We start from the raw sequence: 14,194 nt of genomic DNA on the forward strand, positions 1-14,194 counted from the left end.
ATAGTTCCGTACCCCACCTACCTACCCCTTAGCCTCCTACCCTCACCACCCCTTCCTTCCCTTCGCCATCTCTTCTCATCTCATTGTTCACCCAACCCCTTCTCTCCTGCTTTTCCTCTTCCCTTTCCCCATCTCCTTCCATCTCATTGCTCATCCAACCCCTTCTCTTCCATTCCCCTCCCACCCCTTCCTTTTTCTCCCCTCCCTCTTCCCTTTGAACGTCTCTATACTTCTTTCCCTTCACCTTCTTTGGCCCTTCCCTCCTCACCCCACCGTCCCTTTCCGACCCATCTCTTACCTTCCCATCCTTTCCCTTCACATCTCCCTCTTCCTACCCCCGACTTTGCATCTCTTCCCCTTCCCCTCACCCTTCCTTTCACTTCCCTTCTACCCTTCCCTTCCACCATTCCTTCCCTTTCCCTTACCCTTCCCTTTCTCTCTCCCTCGCTGTCAATCATCTCTTCGTGTCCCTCATCCTTCCCGCCACACCCCTCCTCTTCCCTTTCTTTCCCTTATCTCTTCACTCTCCTCCATCTCCTCCTTCCTCTCACACGCCCCTCCTTTCTTTCCATTACCCTTCCATTCCACCTCACCCTTCCCGTTTTAACCCTTCCCTTCCTTCTCCTTTCCTCTCCTCTCCTTTCCCTGCCCAACCCCAACTCTGTTTTCATCCCTCTGCTCTCTTACCCCTCCCCTCACCCTTCCACTAACCCTTCCCTTCCTCATTCTGCCTCCCTTCACCTCCCTTCCTGTTACCTTCCCCTCACCCTTCCCTTCTTCCCTTCCCCCTCTTCCTACCCCTAGACTCCACACTCCTCCCTTCCTTTCTCCTCCTCTGGACTTCCCTTCTGTTGGACTTTGGCCCTTAGGGCAGGTTCACCCCTAGACTTTTTGCTTGAAATGGTGACTTGGAGATGGTGATTTTTGGATTCTGCGCACTTTCACTGTGTCCCAGTGGAAAGTGCGTGCGCACTCTGAGTGCATGTGCTGAGCTAGGCCTGCCCGCCCATAGGAATGCATGGGGAATGTATGTGTCCCTGGTAGTTCCTGATGCGTGGGGTGTACAGGCTTGAGTCTGGTATGTGTGAACTCGTGAGAGTGAATGCTGCGCAACGGTGTATGCAGCATGTATGTGTCTAGTAGCGAAGCGCCATTTCTAGACATGGCTGTACGTGTGCTGTGAGGGTGCTGGCGTGTGATTGGCTGGAGCTGGCTGGCATGCCAGGCTCCAGGAAGTCTGGATGGGTCTGCCCGGTGGTGAGTGGGAGATTAGCATGAGTGATGTGTGGGAGGAGTGTACCTGTGTCCTGGATGGGCTGGGTTTTCCCCACACAATGCTGGCTCCGCCCCCCTGTGGTGTGTCTAATGACCCAAGCCCTGCCAGTGAATAGAGAGGGTGGTTGAGGTAAACAGAGTACTCAAGAACCAGCTGCGACTGGTTCCGCCCCCACTCTGCACCCTTGAACAAAGAAATGCACTGTATAAAAATGGGGCTGTGTCCCCACAAATGTTGTTCTCTTCCAGGATCCTGAGGGGGCTGTTGCTGCTGCTGCTGGGCCAGAGGACCGCCACTTGGGCTGTCTCCCTGCCTGGAGACCCAGTGAGCTGGCTCTGGGCCCAGCCTTGCCCCCCCCCTGCCTTGCTGAAGGACCTTTGCTGGACTTTGTTGTCCTATAGCGCCTGGGGGTGCTGAATTGGATTGATAGCGCTGGGAGCGCTTTCCTTTTCCCTCCTAGCGCTAAGAGCGCTTTATTTTGCATTTAGCGCTGAGGGGCGCTTTACTTTTGGAAGCCGGAGCCCACCCGGCGTTGGCCCCGCTCCGTGACGAGTCTTGAGCCCCCTGGCAGGTGCCCACCCTGCCGGGGACATTGCCGCCTTTCGAGCGCGTGCCCACCGCGCTTTATGGTAATTAAGGCCGGTGCCCACCCGGCATTGCCCCTCGAGATTCACCGCCGCAGCCCGGAGTGTTTTTAAAACGTTGCCGGGCCGCTGCCAAGTGCGACCCGGAAGTGGTTGGCCGGCCGGCCAATCAGTGAGCAGGCCGACCGGAAGTCCCGCCCCGCAGCCGCGACCTGGAAGTCAGGCAGGCCGGGGGCAGTGTGGTAAATAAATAAATAATACCCTATTTTTGACTAGGCATATATCATAACAGATAGCTCAATAAATAAGAGTCAAGATTCGAGGTAGTAGGAGGTTTTGCAGGTTTAATACAGCATAAGGACAGGATCAGGACAACCTGCATAGGAACAGAATGGCAGGGCTAGAGTGGCCCGGCAGCTGCCGGGGGTGGGTCTGGGATGAGCGCGCTAACTTTTAATAACAATACACGGGCATATATACATAGCGCGAACACATAGCATTACATTGCAGTAGGCGTAGCAGTGGGTGGAGCAGAAGGCGTGACGCGTAGCAGTCGCAAAAGATAAGAGATAAAGTAGGTGTTACTGGGCGTTTACATAGACATGTGATGCAAACGTAACAGAATATGTCATGAATAGGACGGAAACATAGGAGGGGGCTACCTAAGGAGCCGGGACCTCTAACCTAATGGTGCGCGTAAACTGGCAATGACGTATCACTAGGAGAAGCTGGGGGCTATGAACTCTGTGCTAGGAGCAGAGACTAAAGTCTGGAGGGTCGGAGCGACATGTACCTAAACCCTATCTAGTATCTGATGTTTAGAGAACATGTTGATATAACTAGAAGTCATGAGGGGAAAAGCTAACTTGATTCTAAGACTGGACCATGCATTATTCTACATGTAGTGCGTGATGAAGAATACTAAATGACCATTAAATGCAGTGTTTCTCTTAACATGGAGCCGCATAGGCTAGACAATGACGGAAACTATTGATGCAGTTCAGTAGCTTAGGAATGCAGAGAAGGAGGACTAAACTGATAGCTGGAATCATAACATACTCTTGGCAGACTCAGAGGCAGAGCCAGGCTGCACCGGGCACTGCGAGGCAGGAAGCAAGTGAAAGGTCGAGGATACAGGTGGGGGCTGTATCGCTCCTCAGCGAGGCTTCAGGAGACAGGAGCTGAATCTAGTGTCCGGGCCCTGTTGAGGCCTGGAAACGGGGACTTTATAATGAAATAACGTGCACACTGGGGAACGTGGCAACGTAGCTTTACATAGACCTGATATTCGTAGTATTCACGAGGACTGGAAACTGGCATACTAGAGGTGGACACAACTGTAATTGCGTCTTGAATTAGACATGGGGAATAACATATGCATATTGGTCATGCATACATAACATATGATGGATGAGGCGTGGTGACACAGAACATGGCAAAATTTACTTTTCCACATTCCCTCCTTGTCACTACGCTTCCATCAGGAAACATCAATATTCATGATACCATCTATCATTTCATACAGTACCATTTGTTCATCTCGAATTGTCTTGGAACGAGATTTAGAACGGGGCTTGGGACTAGGAATACAAGAGGTAGCACAAATGCCGTAAATCGCAGGGCCACATTGTATACAGAGGCAGCAGCTTAATATGATCGCTACTGCAATACCTAGAAAGGACAGGACTTTCCATCCCCATGCGGAAATTATATTCCAGAACCAACCGGACCATGTCCAGGTGCCTGGATCTTGGTGTAACAGATGGGCAATTTTATGAAGTCTGGTTATAGCTGAATAAACAGACGGCGCGTTATTAGGAATGAAAATGCAGCAACTAGATCCGAGAACTCTACAGGCCCCGCCCCTATCGGCCAGTATGACGTCAAGGACGAGACGATTCTGGAGCACAACAATTCTCATAAAGGATTGCTCTTCGGTTAAGTTACCTAGAGCGGAGGCAGTCTCATCTACTACTGCTTCAAGGGTTCTTGTTAACCTACGGATTAGCTTACTGTTTACAACTGTACCTAAATAAGGGAACACACCTTTATCTATATCAATGAATTGCTCTGCGGCAGTTTCAGTATAATCGACAATCGGGAGGTTTCTCTTGTGTCTAGTATGTACTAGATGTGTGTTTCTATGATAGTCAGGTGGGGCTAGAAAAACAGGTGGCAGTAGGAAGGCAATGTAACAGGTTCCCTCCCAATCGAGGGGCAGATGAACATATGCAGTTTGACCACAAACAAAATAAGAATGACGTGAAGCTTTAAAATTAGATTTCCCACTGTCACTATACTGGATAATAGTAGTACAATCACTATGTCCTACTATGTCCTACGTGTACAGAACCATGACTACGGACACATAATTCGCCTTTGACTGGTAGTACTGAAATAGCAGGTGAGTCTGGAGTAGTATAATGCTGATGAATAATATGAAGCTTAGAAAAATGATACATTGAATTGAGCTTTGACTGACTCTCTCACTATGGGGGTCTATTTTATACATGTCAGAAACAGCCTAACCGTTTCACCTAGGGGAGGACTTATACAATCAAACTGACTGACTTACTAGACCGTAGCTTTTGCTTATACTCCTGCTGCGGAGTTTTCTCTAACAGGGAAGGGGTTGTGTCAATGTCTTTTGCGGGACAGTCCTTAGGAACAATAGTTCGGCAGTCCTTAAAATCCTGGGAATCCTTGGAAATGTTTTTAGAAACGGGTTTCAATCCATTGAAAAGTTTTACATGAGAAAGATGTATCCATCCTTTCCGGCCTTCCAACTTCACGGCTGTACGGGTGGTGAGGAGGACCTGACGGGGCTCCTTCCAACGAGGTTCCAGCGGACTTGATCTGTCAAAGTTTCGGATCATCACCAGCGAACCTGGAACGATTTCATGCGGTGCCACCTCGGTATTGTCTGGAAATGCGGCGGCAACCTGTGAACGACATGAGTTGAGGGCAGACATCAAGGAAGCTAGGTAATCTGTCAGCATATTACATGAAACATCGGTAATACTTCGGGGTCTAGGAGTACCCCACATGTTAGGGGGGCGGCCGAATACGACCTCATACGGGGACAGACCTGATCTGGAATGTGCGACCATGCGCATATAAAACAAAGCAACTGGCAGAGCTACTAGCCAGTCCACACCCTTTTCTTTACAAACTTTGGCGATACGGATTTTCAGAGTTTGATTATGTCTCTCGACTAGACCGGCTGCTTCGGGATGGCGTACACAATGAAACTTCCACTGGTACCCTAACAACAGGGAAACGTGCTTCATGAGTTCAGATGAGAATGGCTGACCGTTATCAGAATATACGACTCTAGGGAGTCCATATCGAGGGAAAAACTCACGAACCAACTGCTTGGCAGTGGTCGCGGCTGTGTAATCTGGGACTGGATATGCTTCTGTCCACCTGGACAAAGCGCATACTACTACAAGGACATACTTGAAACCTCGACATCGCTCCATCTGAATATAATCCATCTGGAGGACCTCAAAAGGGTGGTCAGGGGGCTGGAAACCACCTTGTTCCACCGGGACACTTTTACCTGGATTAAACTGACAACATATCATACAGGTACGGACTTTCTGCTTGGCTGCAGCTCGTAAATGCTTGTTGAACCAAATGTTCTGGATACTGTCTAACATAGCTTTTTCTCCTAAATGTGCTGGACTATGTGCGGTATTAACAATGACTTGAACCATAGAGTCGGGGAGAAACCATGTGGCTCTACCCTTTGTTAACCATCCTTGATCTGTCTGGACCCCTCCTTGTTCGGACCATTTCTTGATTTCATCGGGAGTAGCATGTAACTGGATATCTATGACATCCTGTGTAGGGTCCTTAATTGTCATACATGTAGTCAGATCTGGAGTATGTATCATGTTAACTGGACTGTCTGGAGTCTGTGCTGTAAGCTTGGCTGTGCGATCTGCTAGATCATTACCTTGGGAAATAATGTCAGTAACTTTCGTATGTGCTTTGCATTTCATGATAGCAATGGATGTCGGTAAGTGTATGGCATCTAACAGAGCTTGAATAAGGAGACCATGCTGAATCTTGGTTCCATGAGAAGTCATAAAACCTCTCTCCTGCCAGAGCACTCCGAAGTCGTGTACAACTCCAAATGCGTAACGTGAATCTGTGTAAACATTAACTTTCAGGTTCTTGGCATGTATGCAGGCTTGTGTCAGAGCAACTAGCTCTGCTGCTTGAGCGGACAGGGTATCAATACGGTGTGTTTCAATAACTTCAGTGTCAGTAGTCACTGCATATGCGGCGACTAGTTCTCCTGTACTAGTTCTCATACATGAACCATCCACATAAAGTGTCAGGTCGGGATCTGGTAATGGAATATCTGTCAGGTCTTGTCTTGGCTTTGTCGTAATGTTAACTACTTCCACGCAGTCATGTGTGTCAGGATTTGAATTAACTGATGGTAACAGTGTAGCAGGATTCAGGACGTTGCAGCGTCTAATTTCTATGTGTGGCTGAAACAGTGTCAATTCATAACCTGTTAAACGTGCAATTGTCAAGTGCTGAGTTTGTGTTCGGTTTAAAAGGATTTCTACGGAGTGTGGAACTTGTACTGTCAGGGAGTGTCCTAAAACTATGGAATCACTTTGTCTGATAGCTAGTGCTGTGGCTGCAACTGACTTGAGGCACGCAGGCAACGCCTGGGCGACTGGATCTAATGTGCTCGAAAAATAAGCACAGGGCTTGTATTGACCTGCTTGATCTTGTGTGAGAACAGATAATGCTGTACCTTCGCGTTCAGTAACGAAAAGTGTAAAAGGCTTACTGTAGTTCGGTGTAGCTAGAACTGGAGCTTGGCATAGGGCTTTCTTTAACTCGTTGAAACTAAGTGTATGTTCAGATGTCCAAGGGAGAACAGTCGATACGGCTGCCTCCTGTGTCGTTAACTGTATCAGTGGCTTGGCTAGAAATGCATACTGAGGAATCCATTGTCTACAATAAGAAGTAAGGCCGATAAAGGCACGTACCTCCTTCTGGGTTCTGGGCTGGGGAAGACTCGCTATCAACTGGATACGGTCGGGTGTCAACTGCCTACCCCTCTTGGACAGTAAGTGTCCTAAGTAGACCACTTGCTGGACACAGAATTGAAGCTTCGAAGGGGACACCTTGTGCCCCATCTCGGCTAGGAAATACAGAACTGTCAGTGATGCCCGCTCGCAGTCACGTTCAGAACGGGCTGTGACCAGTAGATCATCGACATACTGGAGCAGGGCAGTGTCAGTTGGCATGTGAATATTGTCTAGTTGTCTCTTGAGTGCTTGACTGTAAATACTAGGACTTTCTGTGAAACCTTGAGGAGCGCGTGTAAACATATAGCTCCTTCCATTTAAACAAAATCCGAAAAGAAACTGGCTGTCTGGATGAATAGGAACACTAAAGAATGCATTCTTGAGGTCTATGACAGTGAAGAACGTGGCTTCGGAATCAATGGCTGTCAACAGGGAAGAGATGTCTGGGACAACTGGGTACTGCGGAATAATACATTTATTAAGCTCTCGTAAATCAATCACTAATCGATATACTGGGGGTGCATTTGGATCAGTACGTTTCATGACTGGAATGATCGGAGAATTACATACATTGGAGTCAGTTTCTACAACTACTCCTTGAGCCATGAGCTCGTCAATAATTTTGGATAAGGCTGCTACAGCCTCGGGTGGCAATCTATACTGTCTGATTCGTGGTAACACTACACCTGGCTTGAGAGTCACACGATGGGGTGTGATTTGCATATAACCTACATCAGTTGGACCTTGCGCCCATAAATGCTGCGGAACATTAGACAGTCTTGAATCAAAATCTCGTAATACATAGTGACCCTTAAAGTCACGTAGGAACAATCGTATTCCCTCTGGGGAACAGCAAATAACTGCACCTAACTCTTTCAGTGTCTTAATGCCTAACAGATTTTCTGGACATGACTTAGTAAGTAACAGATCAGTAGTGCGGGACAATGGACCTACTTCTAGAGTGACTGGCTTAGATATCTCGTTAACGATAGGTTTTCCTGAAAATCCAAGGGAAACATTTCTTGAGCCTGAGAGCGGAGCCCCTGGAACTTCGGCATGACTAATTGTGGTCCTACTTGCCCCTGTATCAATCAGAAACTTTCTGTCTTTCCCTAATACTTGACTGTGAACATAGGGACCTTCTTGATCTACAGGTATCTCGATGAGAGGCAAGCCTACCTCCCTCTTCTAGGCTGTTTCATGAATATGGCTGGTACTCTGGATACTCCGACTGTGCATACTGGTACATCTGCTGTGTAACGTGCTGTGTTGCAGCAATAGGCTGCGGTGCTGTAACTGTCTGTTGTGTATTCTGTGGCTGAGGAATCTGTGAAACTTGTTCTTGTCTAGGCGGACGTGGTCTTTCTTTAGTCTTACCAGTAGCTATGTTGTGTTTCAGAACTGCACACTCATTTATAAAATGACCTGGCTGTTTACAATAATTGCAGTTCCCTTTAACGGGAGCTGCAGGATGACTGGCTTGATTCGGACCCCTCTTCTGACTGTCTTGAGGAACAGATTGTGCAACTAGCACTTTCATTTTCGTATCTTTCATACGTTTTCTCTCGTGTTCTTGCTCTTCCCTGATTCTATTCTGGTGGTACTGAAGCATCTGGAGCATCTGGGACGGAGTATTAGCTTGCCAGGTGCTTTCGACTTTCAAAACTCGGTTTTTAATTGGTGGACTTGAATTCTCGACTAATTTAGTAACAAAAAGGTGAGGGTATGACTCACTACTTGTCTTGAGGCCACTGTTAATACTGAAACATTTTTCAAACCTAGAATAAAAATCACTAATATCTTCATCTTGTTTCTGTTTACAGGCTGAGATTGCATCCCAGTCTTCTTTTCTCGTTGTCAATAATCTGGGTAAAACTTGAATCAATAATTCTGGTAACTCTTTACATTTATCTCCAAGACCGGTACCTGGTACTCGTGCCTTGTCTTCAGCTTCTAGAACTGTCCAATCGATCTTTTTCTCTCCCACCTCCCATTCTTTTTCCTTTAGCTTTTCATACACCCCTGCGGGCAACAGGACCTTTAACATTTTAATGATATCTGGGTAAGTGTATTCTCCCATACGGAGCATGTCTTTTAATTCTCTATGGAACCCTGCTGGATCTTTGTCATGACAGGGAATTAATTTCTTCATTTCAAGGAGTTCCATCTTTGTAATCGGAGTGTATACAAACACTCGTTGCATTTCGCCACCCGTTCCTTTGACTGGGTGGACTTCTCGTAACGGATTCTGTCTGTCTATGTAAAACGGTTTACTTTCTGGGGGTGAGACATGAACAAAATGCGGGTTCAAGAACGTTCTATATTTGTGACGCTGTTCTAGAATGACACTAATTAAATCGGTACCTAGACCTCTCCATTTGTACTGGAGTAACTCGTTCAGGATATCATGTAACGGACCTGGATCAGAGTGTTGACCCTCATACAGAGTAATGAGGTGCTGAATCATATACATACCCACCAGTCGCTGCTCGGCTGGGGGCAGTTTCAGGAACATTTGTGCCACTATTTCGTCTGGAAAAGTGGTAGAATCAGTAATCCATCGGACTGCTGATCGAACTAGTTCTTGTTCATGCATATTACTTAACTCACTGTAACCGATTCGTGATTTCAGAATGTGATCGGTAGCTTGGAATACTTGTTCTAGGGAACCTTGTTCTGGTGCTGGATGATGGAAAATTGGCTTGTGTTCTAGACGTAAATGGCGATCCGGAAATCTAGGTTTTCCTACATACGCTATTCTGGCGGAATTCTCGTCGTCTTCCTCTTCAGGATCAGAGGTACTTTCTTTCTCGCTTACTTGTGCTGCTTTACGCTGTTCGTGTATCTTTATTATTTCTTTACGGATTTTCTTGTACATACTTTCCATGGCACCGACGGTCTTGTGCTTACCCTCGGCTATATTATCACTCCACCTTGTCAGGATTCTCATTTCGGCAGAATCTTTAGACGGGTAATCTTGTTCTCTTATTAGACAATTAATCAGAAACTTTAATATCATGAGCTGGATCTCGGCTTTCCTTTGAGACATGGCTTCGTGAATACTTTCTGGATCATCCCCTGTACGGATGAAACGATATATTCTGTCTAGATCTTCTTTCATATTTGGTAGGGTGACTAGATACTCGGCCACCTTTCTTACGCGGAATGAATATAAAACCATATTATCCTCGCCTGGGACTGGATCATAGACACATTCGGCAAGGGATTTTCTTATTTCTGCTACAGTCTGATGTCTAGGCGTACGCTGTGACGCTTGTGCATGTAATTCGGCTAACGTTAAACGCTTGTGTGGCGGCGGGGTTTGAGGAGGACCCCCTCCTGCGGCCCCTAAACTAGAATCATCGACGGACATTCTTCGTGGCGGAGCGGGAAGTTGAAATGCTGGCTGGACCGGGGGTACCGTAGCAGGTACTCCGGTGTCTGAAAGAGCGGGAAGTGCCTGATTTACAGGGACTGGCGGAGCGCGAACAGGATTTGCATATTCTGGGACTGTGTCGTCCAAATAGGACGAAATAAAAATATCAGCTGCGGTCTGTTTGTGACGTAGCTTGGTCGGAACTAATGGTGGCGGGAAATTACTGGATGCCTCTGGGGTCGCTTTTGGCAAGCCCTCGGCAAGAAGAGGATACATACCCTTAATAAGGGCATGCCTCTGTCTGTCTGACTGTTCGGCTTTGACTTGTTCACCTATCTCGATTAATTCTCTTTCTTGGGCTCGTTCTTGGGATTCTCTACTTAACTCTGACTTTCTGACTTCCTTTTCGGTTCTTCTATGCGCTTCTTTACGCCATAACTCGATGGCATCTTTCTGTGACTGTCTGGCTTTCTTTTTCCATAATGCTTCTTCTACTCGCATGATACATTCGGCATCCCATGTACCCGATACAGGCCATCTATACTTTTCTTCTAACTGTTTGGTATACTCTACCCATAAATCTAGATACAATATGGCGCTTATGCCATGTTTCTGATACATAAAGTGACCTGGACTGTCCCTAGGCGGGACAGGAACTGCTTCTTCTAATAAACCCTTTCTAGTTTTTAACTGACGTAACTTGGAAAAGAGCGGCATTGTAAACTTGAATCGGAACACAATACAATAGACGAGGAACAATAACAATTGGGAGAACAATTCAGGCATACCACGACATTGGAAATACATTGAACAACATCATAACATAACAGTTCGAACAGAATATTACCTGGAATACTGAGAACAGAAATACAAGAATTTTCTCGAGAACTGAACAGACTAGAGTTACTGGATGCACTGCTGTAACAGTACGGAACATACCGGTCCCATAAAGGGACGCATCAAGACCCGTATCCACCTAGGTGAACACTTCGTTTGTGAGTCTGGGTACCACCAACCCACGGACCAGGAGTCAATTTAGATTGGTCCTGTCTAGATACTACCCCAGCAATGGTACTCACCGGGCAGCACGGAACGGAAGGCCTCGGACTGGACTGGACTGATGACGACGAACTTCGGACTTCGGACTTCAGTTACGGGTGGGCCTCCGGATACCTCGGACCTTGGACTCTCGGCTTGGGCTCTGGTCGGGACTCGCCGCGTTCCTCCACCGTCTCGTTTGGATGCTGGACCGCCTCCTCCGTCTCCTCCGTGGGCCTGAGGGATACTTGAAGCAGAAATATCTGCACTTGGCCAGTATGGTTCCGTCACGACTGCAGAGGGTCAGGGGGTCGGCGTGGCTTCACCGACGCGTGGGGAAAGGGCAAGTCCCTATTCGGGCGCCATTATGTGGTAAATAAATAAATAATACCCTATTTTTGACTAGGCATATATCATAACAGATAGCTCAATAAATAAGAGTCAAGATTCGAGGTAGTAGGAGGTTTTGCAGGTTTAATACAGCATAAGGACAGGATCAGGACAACCTGCATAGGAACAGAATGGCAGGGCTAGAGTGGCCCGGCAGCTGGGGGGTGGGTCTGGGATGAGCGCGCTAACTTTTAATAACAATACACGGGCATATATACATAGCGCGAACACATAGCATTACATTGCAGTAGGCGTAGCAGTGGGTGGAGCAGAAGGCGTGACGCGTAGCAGTCGCAAAAGATAAGAGATAAAGTAGGTGTTACTGGGCGTTTACATAGACATGTGATGCAAACGTAACAGAATATGTCATGAATAGGACGGAAACATAGGAGGGGGCTACCTAAGGAGCCGGGACCTCTAACCTAATGGTGCGCGTAAACTGGCAATGACGTATCACTAGGAGAAGCTGGGGGCTATGAACTCTGTGCTAGGAGCAGAGACTAAAGTCTGGAGGGTCGGAGCGACATGTACCTAAACCCTATCATGTTTTAGAGAACATGTTGATATAACTAGAAGTCATGAGGGGAAAAGCTAACTTGATTCTAAGACTGGACCATGCATTATTCTACATGTAGTGCGTGATGAAGAATACTAAATGACCATTAAATGCAGTATTTCTCTTAACATGGAGCCGCATAGGCTAGACAATGACGGAAACTATTGATGCAGTTCAGTAGCTTAGGAATGCAGAGAAGGAGGACTAAACTGATAGCTGGAATCATAACATACTCTTGGCAGACTCAGAGGCAGAGCCAGGCTGCACCGGGCACTGCGAGGCAGGAAGCAAGTGAAAGGTCGAGGATACAGGTGGGGGCTGTATCGCTCCTCAGCGAGGCTTCAGGAGACAGGAGCTGAATCTAGTGTCCGGGCCCTGTTGAGGCCTGGAAACGGGGACTTTATAATGAAATAACGTGCACACTGGGGAACGTGGCAACGTAGCTTTACATAGGCCTGATATTCGTAGTATTCACGAGGACTGGAAACTGGCATACTAGAGGTGGACACAACTGTAATTGCGTCTTGAATTAGACATGGGGAATAACATATGCATATTGGTCATGCATACATAACATATGATGGATGAGGCGTGGTGACACAGAACATGGCAAAATTTACTTTTCCACAGCAGGACAGAGAAACAACCGGACGCAGACGGGAGGCCACCCCGTGCTCCAGGAAGAGAGAGAAGCCGGCGTCTTCTCTTGTCCCCCCCGGGCTCCCAAAGCGAGGGAGAGCCCAGGAGAGAGAGGGCAGAAGCCTGGCCGAGAGGAGCTGACGCCTCGAGGAGCCGCCGCCTCCCCTGACAGCCGGTGAGTGCGGGCGCCCCCGGGGTCACTTCTCCACCCCAGCGAGGCTCGAGAGCCAGAGTGATTTCCGAGTCCCCGGAGGGGGGACTCCAGCATCTGGGGCCACATTCGTGTAGAGCCTTCAAGGCTCCTGGCAGCATCTTTGTTTATGCAAGTCCACGAGGGACTTGCACAAGCCGCCCCTTTTGTTTGTCCAGAGCCACGGAGGCTCAGGGGCAGAGTGGAAGAAGGAGCCCAGAGAGGCCCCACCCTGGCCCATTCAATTTAAGAGCCTAGAGAGGCTCTAAGGGGCCACATTTATTTCTTAGGGCCCGGAGAGAGGCTCCAGGCGCCAAAGTGGTTGTGAAGGGCCCAGAGAGGCTCTTGAGCCCCCACTGTTGATTTTGAGCCCTGGCAGGCTCAAACATTGTTGCACCAGTTGCCCAGCACTTTGTGGGCAACTGCTCCGTTTAGGCCCCCCTGACATTGGACACAGGGCGTCCTAGCCCCAACAAGGCCAGAGGGCCTAGGGACAGTCACAGGTGGTGACTTACGTGAGTTTGGCGCAATTTTACTTTCTATGCACCTCTGAATGTATTGTTTATGCGTCATGTGCCTTTACACCTCTGAATGAATGTTATGCATTGCATCATGTGTTTTCCTCTTACACCCCTACAGGTATTGTGATACATAGGTGGTTGTTTTCTCCCTAGTACAGGTGGTGCTAGTGAGATCCTGGTTACCAGTAATTACTGGTTGTGTGCTATTTTGTGCTATATTCTATGTACTAAGTGCTATTTCTGAAGGTGCTACTTCTGATTCCTGACAGTGGTCCAGGTGGCCCTGTCTTGTACATATCCCTTGTAAATTCTGCCCGTGCCTCTGGCACATTGTAAAGTGTGTGTTTTATCTAATGTGTTTTGGTGTAATACAAAGGCTATTTTTATATAACCTTGTGTGGAGTCTCCTTTGTGGTGGGCCTTTGGTTGTTGTTGCTGGGGTGCATGCGCAAATACTTAGCCTACATCGCCTCCAAGTTTAGCCTTGCTGCTCGCGCCACGTTACCTAGAGGGTGAGTAGGGGTTATCTTGGCGTGTAACTCCCTTGCCCTGACTTGGGAGTGG

This window comes from Lissotriton helveticus, chromosome 4_1 (assembly GCF_964261635.1).
Source record: "Lissotriton helveticus chromosome 4_1, aLisHel1.1, whole genome shotgun sequence".
NCBI lineage: Eukaryota > Metazoa > Chordata > Amphibia > Caudata > Salamandridae > Lissotriton > Lissotriton helveticus.